This window comes from Bombina bombina, chromosome 7, assembly GCF_027579735.1.
Source record: "Bombina bombina isolate aBomBom1 chromosome 7, aBomBom1.pri, whole genome shotgun sequence".
In the NCBI taxonomy this organism is placed as follows: Eukaryota; Metazoa; Chordata; class Amphibia; order Anura; family Bombinatoridae; genus Bombina; species Bombina bombina.
In genome coordinates, this window is record NC_069505.1 from 249175164 (window position 1) to 249186211 (window position 11048).

Sequence of the window (11048 nt, forward strand, 5' to 3'; positions counted from 1 at the left end):
TATACACTCCCTTATTCGACTACTTTCTTTCCAGACCAGCTAGGAGGTCTCTGTATACCAGCCTGAGGTCAATCCGTGGCACTCGATCTAAACATATGTTTTAACTATTTTAATAAATGCACTGCTTCTCAATGCTTTTCAATAGCAGTCACATGACTGGAAAAAAAGGTTGTTATTCTGAAACGGTGTAAATTGAATCGTTGTAAAACGAGGGCCACCTGTAAACAATAAATTGCATTTTATTTCATTATTGTGTGTATATATATTTGCTAATATGAGCATACAGATATTGGTGTGTATAACTGACCCATAACGTCCAAGCAATTATAACAATTGATATTTACACTTTGGGAATAAGCTATAAGCAGAAAGCAGAGACAGGCACAGCCCGATTCAAGTGTAGTAAATTTTATTAAGTGTAAGTGCACACATACAAATGGCTACTTACAAGATAGAAGGAATAAAACAGCATATAAAAAGGTCTTTACATCCAGACTGTGCTTCACTTGTGTAAAAGAAGATGTCCTCTGTATAGACTGACGGCCCGGCTTGTTGGCAGGAACCAGTGATACCAATAGGCTACCCGTATGACCGGATAGGCACTAATAATGTAACTGGAGTGTTTGACCAGCAATGATAGAGTCTCTACGCGTTTCGTCTGAGGACGCTCAGACTTCCTCAAGAGAAAAATTGAAAGACACTTTGGGAATAGCAAGCTAAGTTGCGACACCTTATATTACATTTACTTTGAAACTTTTGGGATAACGTTTTAAAGGTGAGCTACATTCCCTACCAATCCCACAGTCTAATCCTTTTTTGCATTATCATGTGACAGCCATCAGCCAATTACAGACTTGTAAACATATACACTGTGAACTCTTACACATGGTAGTAGGAGCTAGTGCCTCAGAAAGTCTGCATATAAAAAGACTGCACAATATGATAATGAACATAAATTAGAAAGTCTCTTAAATCTGCGTACTTTATCTGAATCATGAAAGTTTAATTCTGACTTTAGTGTCCCATTAAGTGATCAGACTACCTATATGGAATTAACTTGACCCTACTAGGAAATTTGTTTCAAAATTAGAACCCCTATTTGAAAAGCAAAAGCGACAGGAATTCTTAATCAGAGAGAGTTCAAATTTGTGAAGGTAAAGTTTCCGAAAGTACTAATATTGTATTATATACCTAAAATTCCTAAAAGTCTGTTAAACCCAGAATACCCATTATGAGCTAGATTACAAAGGCACACGAGTGATAAGGGGTTTATCACGGCTCTTTGCATGCAAATTGCAAGTTGAAAGTAAACCCGTTTGAGCGCAATTGAATTTAACACACACCAAAAAGAAAAGAGTACATAGCGTGATACTGTATATGCAATACATTTATTAAGAGCAATAGTGGTAAGATATGCACTCACATGTAAAACCCTTAATCCATAATGAGGTAAGATTTTAGCACATAAAATGATGTAAACACATAGCCGATAAATCACACAGGTAATAGTAGTGAAACTGGAGGTAGAATATAGGTAGTTTGTTTCAGAATGCTGTGTCTCAAATTCTGAATGATGGACAATGTTCCAGGGATGGGGGAGCCAAAGTTCATATCTAAACAGTGCACCTTTCAAAAGTGTTTAAAGAACTAGACAAGAAAAAGAAAGATAAAATATCTAGATTCAAATTAACTCTAGAAGCAAAAAAGAGAAAAATGTTTTTGAGGGATTATCTAGATATGCAGGAAGGTGAGGAGTCAAACAACACAGAGGGAGAGGAAGATATATGGGAAGACATTACTACATCAGAACCTCTAGATAATAAAATGAAAATAAATCCAAAGGTACCAAAAGCACATCACACATTCCTAAACAGAATAAGACCTCCACTCGCATATACCCTAAGCCTCAAGCACCTATCTCAAACAGAAAACACAGTAATTCTTATGCAAACAACACTCATAGTTGTACTAATTCCAATAAAAATTCTAACACAAGGCAATTCCATGACCATCAAGATTGGAATAAGGGAAACAAAAATCGACCTCCATCAAAACAAGTCTCTTGTAACAAAGACTCCAATAATAAAGACTATTTTCAAAAAAATCCCACTCGCACAAAAAAGCAATATAATAGACCAAATCCAACACACCACCAATACCACAACCACAATAACCCCCACCCGAGGGATAACAAACCAGAATGGAGACACTCTAATTCTGGGCCAAGTTATTACACAACACAAAAACACAAGGAGAAAACATATCAACCACCCCAACATAGAGGTCATACACAGATTTTTTTAGAGAGAGAATGGACAGGAAACCATTACCCTCAAGATATACCAAATTTTACAGAGATACCACCACCAACACCGATAGACTCACCAAACTACGAAGTAAATCTGAGACCACAGGAGGAAGATGAAGAGGTATGGTGGGAAAAAGAACGAGGAAACGAAATACCAAGAACCCCAAAGAGGGGGAAACAGGAGATAAATTACTAAAAATATTTAATCTCTCCTCATCATCCTTCTCAAATATTCAAATGGAAGTACTATCCAAGGGACTTAGTTTCGCCCCTACCCGAGGGCCAAACCCCTTTAATTTATTTATCGACTTTAATAAATTTATCCGCAAACTGACGCTTTGCAGACATTACGAAAAAGTAAAACAAAAACAAGTCGAAAATACCAGCGACAACTTTACTACAATAGACACAGAAACATTGAACATTCTTGAAGAACTAAATCGGGAAAGTGAAAATTACCAGAGAGACACAAATCTAGACAAAAGAAGAAACTCCAACTTAAAACCCACGTCCATCTTTTATCCCACTCAATCTAAGGGAAATTTCATCCCCACTTTTAGTGACTTAGTCTCTAAAGAACTTGAAAACCTGTGTGTCAATTTCAAAATAAAAAATGACAACCTATGTAAAAAGGAAAAAGAGGCACTACAATCCATTATGGATATGGATAACATAGTCCTCAGGGAGGCAGACAAGGGAGGAGGCTTAGTCGTCCAAAACAAATCGGACTACATTGCTGAAGCCTATAGGCTTCTAAATGATCCCCTTTCTTATGTATGCCTCAGAGGGGACCCGTCTACCATTTTTCAAAAAGAATATGATTCTTTGATCGACACAGCAAACTTCAATAAATTACTAAATACTAATGAGTTCAAATATCTTACTCACCCGTATCCAAGAAAAGCGATCTCCTACCACCTACCGAAGATCCATAAAGATAATAAAAAAACTCTGGGGTGGCCTATATTGTCCGGAATCGATTCCCTAACCTCAAGATTATCAGAATATGTGGATTACTTCCTAAAGCCACTGGTAACTCTATTACCATCATATATTAGAGATTCCACGGACCTTATAGTAAAATTTAGTAATCTACAATTGAAAGATACGTACAGATGGGTGACACTAGACGTGTCATCCTTATATACTTGTATCCCACACGATCTGGGAATACAAATGATGGCACAAGTGTTGAAAAAGAAAACTACACTTACTGAAGTTCACCAACTCTTTATCCTAGATAGCATTAGATTTGTCTTGGAGAAGAACTTCTTTCTATTCGATAAAAAAATATTTTTACAAACAAGCGGAACGGCCATGGGGACCACGATGGCCCCCAGTTATGCTAATTTATATATGGGAGAATGGGAGGATTCACACATTTATACCAATAACCCTTTCTACAATAACATTATGTGGTGGGGCAGGTACATAGATGATATTGTAGTCATATGGGATGGAGAAGAGAAAATTTGTCAAGATTTTATCGAATTTCTAAACATTAATAAGCTAAATCTCTGCTTTACCTCAAATATTTCAGATGTCCAAATAGAGTTCCTGGATCTGATATTGTTCCATGAAAACAACAATATACTGACTAAACTTTATACCAAGGAAACTGACTGCAATGGATATTTGCAAGCAGACAGTGGTCATTACCAACCCTGGATTACCAACATCCCGTATGGACAGTTCCAACGGGTTCAAAAAAATTGCAATAAACTCAGTGACTACAACAATGAATCTGAGTTATTAATAAAAAATTTATCCAAAAGAAATATCCAAAACAACTTATAGAGAATTCTCAAAAGAAGGTCAGATCACTCGAGAGAAATAGTTTACTTAATGGGAAAAATGTAAATAGCAAATCCAAATCTCAAAACATCACTATGATCACAACCTTCAACGAAGCCGCACCAGAAATCAGAAAAATATTGTATATAAGCTACAAAACTCTGGAAGTTTTCACAAGACAAGGACCATACACAAGTTCGCAGGGAAGGACCCCAGAACAACCTATTCCCAAGACCACAGCTCTGAGGCACTCCAACTTGCTAAGCTAAGAAGGGACAGCCTATACTCCTTACATGACCATTCATTACCTCATATGATTGAGGTATTTTACGGTAAGGGGACATCCACTCATTTACTATACTATCAATTTGACTCCTGCACCTACGTGGAACGTATTTAAGAATGTTTTGAACTGATATTTTCGAACTAATTCTTAGATTTGCCATTGACTCCTTACTATAATTTTGTACTTATACTTGTACCTTTATTTGTATTTAGTTGCGCTGAATTACCAAGATTTGCTCTCTTTTTTCCATATATATATATATATATATATATATATATATATATATATATATATATATATGTGTGTGTGTGTGTACATATGCATTTATGTTTTTATGTGTATATATGTATTTACAGACATATATACAGATATAAACGCATAAATACATACGTATACATATATAGATGTATATATAAGTGCATTGGAGCCCTTTGCAGTCAAGTAGCTGAAAAGATGTAAATTCATATTTATGCAATATTCATATTTAAAGGACCAGTAAAATTTTGTTTTTTATAATACATTTTACAAGCATATCTCATTGGTACATTGTTAATGAACACAATGCATGTGCATATGACTTAATAAAATATTATATTATAGCATAATCACTTACTTAAAAATTGTCTAAATATTTACGTTTACCAAACTGAAGACAGCCTCCTAAAATTCTGGGTAGGACATAATTTGACTAAGGCCAATCACTGCGCTTTAGTTAATGGTTCATTTGAATAATTCTGCTTATGCATGCTTGTTTCTGAATGCATGCGCAATTTGTACCTTTAATGAATCAGGTAAATTTGCTCTCTCTATGAATAACTCTGTTCCAGCGGAGTTAGGAATGCTGACACAATACAGCACAGAGAATTTGAGCAACGTCTTTCAGACGGCACAAGAGTTGAACAGAGAGTAATTATATAAAGCTCATACAGCAGTACTTGATAACAATAACTTACTTCGTATAGAGACTCACATTTATGCATAAATTACCCTGTAGTTCTATGAAGCACTAAAGTGCGACACCAATTTGAATGATAAGAGATATACAATAGTGGTGTTAGTAGTCATTTATAGATGTCAATGTGCTACACATGTGTGCGCTTCTGATTCATTCCCTCTGTGATTCAACATGAATAATGAGAATCACGGAGTACTTGGAAAGGATTAAATATTCAAGTTTTTTTTTTGTCGATTAATATTTGGATTACAAATGTTCTATTGCTGCAATAAGAATTTCTGGGTTTACTGTTTAGTGTTATTTAATTTTAGTTGCCAGGCCAGCCTGCCCTAGTGCCAGCCTGTGTGTCAGGCTCACAGCATATACTGTGCCTATTTCCTCAGTGCCACCACTCATATCTGTTGTAACATTAGTGTAATTTTTTTTTTAAAAAAAACTTTTACATCGGTCTGCTAGTGTTATTTAATTTTAGTTGCCAGGCCAGCCTGCCACTGCTAGACTGTGTGTCAGGCTCACAGCCTATACTGTGCCTACTTCCTCAGTGCCACAACTCATATCTGTTGTAACATTAGTGTAATTTTTTTTTAAAAAAACTTTTACATCAGTCTGCTAGTGTTATTTAATTTTAGTTGCCAGGCCAGCCTGCCACTAGTGCCAGCCTGTGTGTCAGGCTCACAGCATATACTGTGCCTACTTCCTCAGTGCCACCACTCATATCGGTTGTAACATTAGTGTAATTTTGTTTTAAAACTTTTACATCAGTCTGCTAGTGTTATTTAATTTTAGTTGCCAGGTCAGCCTGCCACTAGTGCCAGCCTGTGTGTCAGGCTCACAGCATATACTGTGCCTACTTCCTCAGTGCTACCACTCATATCTGTTGTAACATTAGTGTAATTTTTTTTAAAAAAAAACTTTTACATCAGTCTGCTAGTGTTATTTAATTTTAGTTGCCAGGCCAGCCTGCCACTAGTGCCAGCCTGTGTGTCAGGCTCACAGCATATACTGTGCCTACTTCCTCAGTGCCACCACTCATATCTGTTGTAACATTAGTGTAAATTTTTTTTAAAAAAACTTTTACATCAGTCTGCTAGTGTTATTTAATTTTAGTTGCCACGCCAGCCTGCCACTGCCAGCCTGTGTGTCAGGCTCACAGCATATACTGTGCTAGTATTATTTAATTGCAGTTGCCTGCCAGCCAGCATGTGTGACAGGCCCACTTGCCAAGTTAGTGGCACCACTCATATTTGTTGTAACAGTAGTGTAAATATATTTAAAAAAAAATGTTTTGACTGTGAAACATCAGTCTGCTAGTGCAATCTAATTGCAGTTGCCTGCCTGCCAGCGTGTGTGCCAGGCCCACTTGCCCCAACTAGTGCCACCAATCATATTTGTTATAACAGTAGTGTAAATATTTAAAAAAAAAAAAAATTTGACTGTGAAACATCAGTCTGCTAGTGTAATCTAATTGAAGTTGCCTGCCTGCCAGCGTGTGTGCCAGGCCCACTTGCCAAGTTAGTGGAACCACTCATATTTGTTGTAACAGTAGTATAAATATTTAAAAAAAAAACTTTTTTGACTGTGAAACATCAGTCAGCTAGTGTAATCTAATTGCAGTTGCCTGCCTGCCAGCGTGTGTGCCAGGCAAACTTGCCAACTAGTGCCACCAATCATATTTGTTATAACAGTAGGGTAAATATTTATAAAAAAAACTTTTTTGACTGTGAAACATCAGTCTGCTACTGTAATCTAATTGAAGTTGCCTGCCTGCCAGCGTGTGTGCCAGGCCCACTTGCCAAGTTAGTGGCACCACTCATATTTGTTGTAACAGTAGTGTAAATATTTTAAAAAAACTTTTTTGACTGTGAAACATCAGTCAGCTAGTGTAATCTAATTGCAGTTGCCTGCCTGCCAGCGTGTGTGCCAGGCAAACTTGCCAACTAGTGCCACCAATCATATTTGTTATAACAGTAGTGTAAATATTTAAAAAAAACTTTTTTGACTGTGAAACATCAGTCTGCTAGTGTAATCTAATTGAAGTTGCCTGCCTGCCAGCGTGTGTGCCAGGCCCACTTGCCAAGTTAGTGGCACCACTCATATTTGTTGTAACAGTAGTGTAAATATTTAAAAAAAACTTTTTTGACTGTGAAACATCAGTCAGCTAGTGTAATCTAATTGCAGTTGCCTGCCTGCCAGCGTGTGTGCCAGGCCCACTTGCCAACTAGTGCCACCAATCATATTTGTTATAACAGTAGTGTAAATATTTAAAAAAAAAAAACATTTTGACTGTGAAACATCAGTCTGCTAGTGTAATCTAATTGAAGTTGCCTGCCTGCCAGCGTGTGTGCCAGGCTCACTTGCCAAGTAAGTGGCACCACTCATTTTTGTTGTAACAGTAGTGTAAATATTTAAAAAAAAAACTTTTTTGACTGTGAAACATCAGTCAGCTAGTGTAATCTAATTGCAGTTAACTGCCTGCCAGCGTGTGTACCAGGCCCACTTGCCAAGTTAGTGGCACCACTCATATTTGTTGTAACAGTAGTGTAAATATTTAAAAAAAAAACTTTTTTGACTGTGAAACATCAGTCAGCTAGTGTAATCTAATTGCAGTTGCCTGCCTGCCAGCGTGTGTGCCAGGCCCACTTGCCAACTAGTGCCACCAATCATATTTGTTATAACAGTAGTGTAAATATTTAAAAAAAAAACTTTTTTGACTGTGAAACATCAGTCTGCTAGTGTAATCTAATTGAAGTTGCCTGCCTGCCAGCGTGTGTGCCTGGCCCACTTGCCAAGTTAGTGGAACCACTCATATTTGTTGTAACAGTAGTATAAATATTTCAAAAAAAATCTTTTTTGACTGTGAAACATCAGTCAGCTAGTGTAATCTAATTGCAGTTGCCTGCCTGCCAGCGTGTGTGCCAGGCAAACTTGCCAACTAGTGCCACCAATCATATTTGTTATAACAGTAGGGTAAATATTTTTTAAAAAAACTTTTTTGACTGTGAAACATCAGTCTGCTACTGTAATCTAATTGAAGTTGCCTGTCTGCCAGCGTGTGTGCCAGGCCCACTTGCCAAGTTAGTGGCACCACTCATATTTGTTGTAACAGCAGTGTAAATATTTAAAAAAAAACTTTTTTGACTGTGAAACATCAGTCCGCTAGTGTAATCTAATTGCAGTTGCCTGCCTGCCAGCGTGTGTGCCAGGCCCACTTGCCAACTAGTGCCACCAATCATATTTGTTATAACAGTAGTGTAAATATTTAAAAAAAAAACTTTTTTGACTGTGAAACATCAGTCTGCTAGTGTAATCTAATTGAAGTTGCCTGCCTCCCAGCGTGTGTGCCAGGCCCACTTGCCAAGTTAGTGGCACCACTCATATTTGTTGTAACAGTAGTGTAAATATTTAAAAAAAAAAACTTTTTTGACTGTGAAACATCAGTCAACTAGTGTAATCTAATTGCAGTTGCCTGCCTGCCAGCGTGTGTGCCAGGCCCACTTGCCCCAACTAGTGCCACCAATCATATTTGTTATAACAGTAGTGTAAATATTTAAAAAAAAAACTTTTTTGACTGTGAAACATCAGTCTGCTAGTGTAATTTAATTGAAGTTGCCTGCCTGCCAGCGTGTGTGCCAGACCCACTTGCCAAGTTAGTGGAACCACTCATATTTGTTGTAACAATAGTGTAAATATTTAAAAAAAAAAACTTTTTTGACTGTGAAACATCAGTCAGCTAGTGTAATCTAATTGCAGTTGCCTGCCTGCCAGCGTGTGTGCCAGGCACACTTGCCAACTAGTGCCACCAATCATATTTGTTATAACTGTAGTGTAAATATTTAGAAAAAAAACTTTTTGGACTGTGAAACATCAGTCTGCTACTGTAATCTAATTGAAGTTGCCTGCCTGCCAGCGTGTGTGCCAGGCCCACTTGCCAAGTTAGTGGCACCACTCATATTTGTTGTAACAGTAGTGTAAATATTTTAAAAAAACTTTTTTGACTGTGAAACATCAGTCAGCTAGTGTAATCTAATTGCAGTTGCCTGCCTGCCTGCCAGCGTGTGTGCCAGGCCCACTTGCCAACTAGTGCCACCAATCATATTTGTTATAACAGTAGTGTAAATATTTTAAAAAAAACTTTTTTGACTGTGAAACATCAGTCTGCTAGTGTAATCTAATTGAAGTTGCCTGCCTGCCAGCGTGTGTGCCTGGCCCACTTGCCAAGTTAGTGGAACCACTCATATTTGTTGTAACAGTAGTATAAATATTTTAAAAAAAAACTTTTTTGACTGTGAAACATCAGTCAGCTAGTGTAATCTAATTGCAGTTGCCTGCCTGCCAGCGTGTGTGCCAGGCAAACTTGCCAACTAGTGCCACCAATCATATTTGATATAACAGTAGGGTAAATATTTTTAAAAAAAACTTTTTTGACTGTGAAACATCAGTCTGCTACTGTAATCTAATTGAAGTTGCCTGTCTGCCAGCGTGTGTGCCAGGCCCACTTGCCAAGTTAGTGGCACCACTCATATTTGTTGTAACAGCAGTGTAAATATTTAAAAAAAAACTTTTTTGACTGTGAAACATCAGTCAGCTAGTGTAATCTAATTGCAGTTGCCTGCCTGCCAGCGTGTGTGCCAGGCCCACTTGCCAACTAGTGCCACCAATCATATTTGTTATAACAGTAGTGTAAATATTTAAAAAAAAAAAACTTTTTTGACTGTGAAACATCAGTCTGCTAGTTTAATCTAATTGAAGTTGCCTGCCTCCCAGCGTGTGTGCCAGGCCCACTTGCCAAGTTAGTGGCACCACTCATATTTGTTGTAACAGTAGTGTAAATATTTAAAAAAAAAACTTTTTTGACTGTGAAACATCAGTCAACTAGTGTAATCTAATTGCAGTTGCCTGCCTGCCAGCGTGTGTGCCAGGCCCACTTGCCCCAACTAGTGCCACCAATCATATTTGTTATAACAGTAGTGTAAATATTTAAAAAAAAAAAACTTTTTTGACTGTGAAACATCAGTCTGCTAGTGTAATCTAATTGAAGTTGCCTGCCTGCCAGCGTGTGTGCCAGACCCACTTGCCAAGTTAGTGGAACCACTCATATTTGTTGTAACAATAGTGTAAATATTTAAAAAAAAAAACTTTTTTGACTGTGAAACATCAGTCAGCTAGTGTAATCTAATTGCAGTTGCCTGCCTGCCAGCGTGTGTGCCAGGCACACTTGCCAACTAGTGCCACCAATCATATTTGTTATAACACTAGTGTAAATATTTAGAAAAAAAACTTTTTGGACTGTGAAACATCAGTCTGCTACTGTAATCTAATTGAAGTTGCCTGCCTGCCAGCGTGTGTGCCAGGCCCACTTGCCAAGTTAGTGGCACCACTCATATTTGTTGTAACAGTAGTGTAAATATTTTAAAAAAACTTTTTTGACTGTGAAACATCAGTCAGCTAGTGTAATCTAATTGCAGTTGCCTGCCTGCCTGCCAGCGTGTGTGCCAGGCCCACTTGCCAACTAGTGTCACCAATCATATTTGTTATAACAGTAGTGTAAATATTTTAAAAAAAAATTTGACTGTGAAACATCAGTCTGCTAGTGTAATCTAATTGAAGTTGCCTGCCTGCCAGCGTGTGTGCCAGGCCCACTTGCCAAGTTAGTGCCACCACTCATATTTGTGTTACCAGTAGTGTAAATATTAAAAAAAAACCTT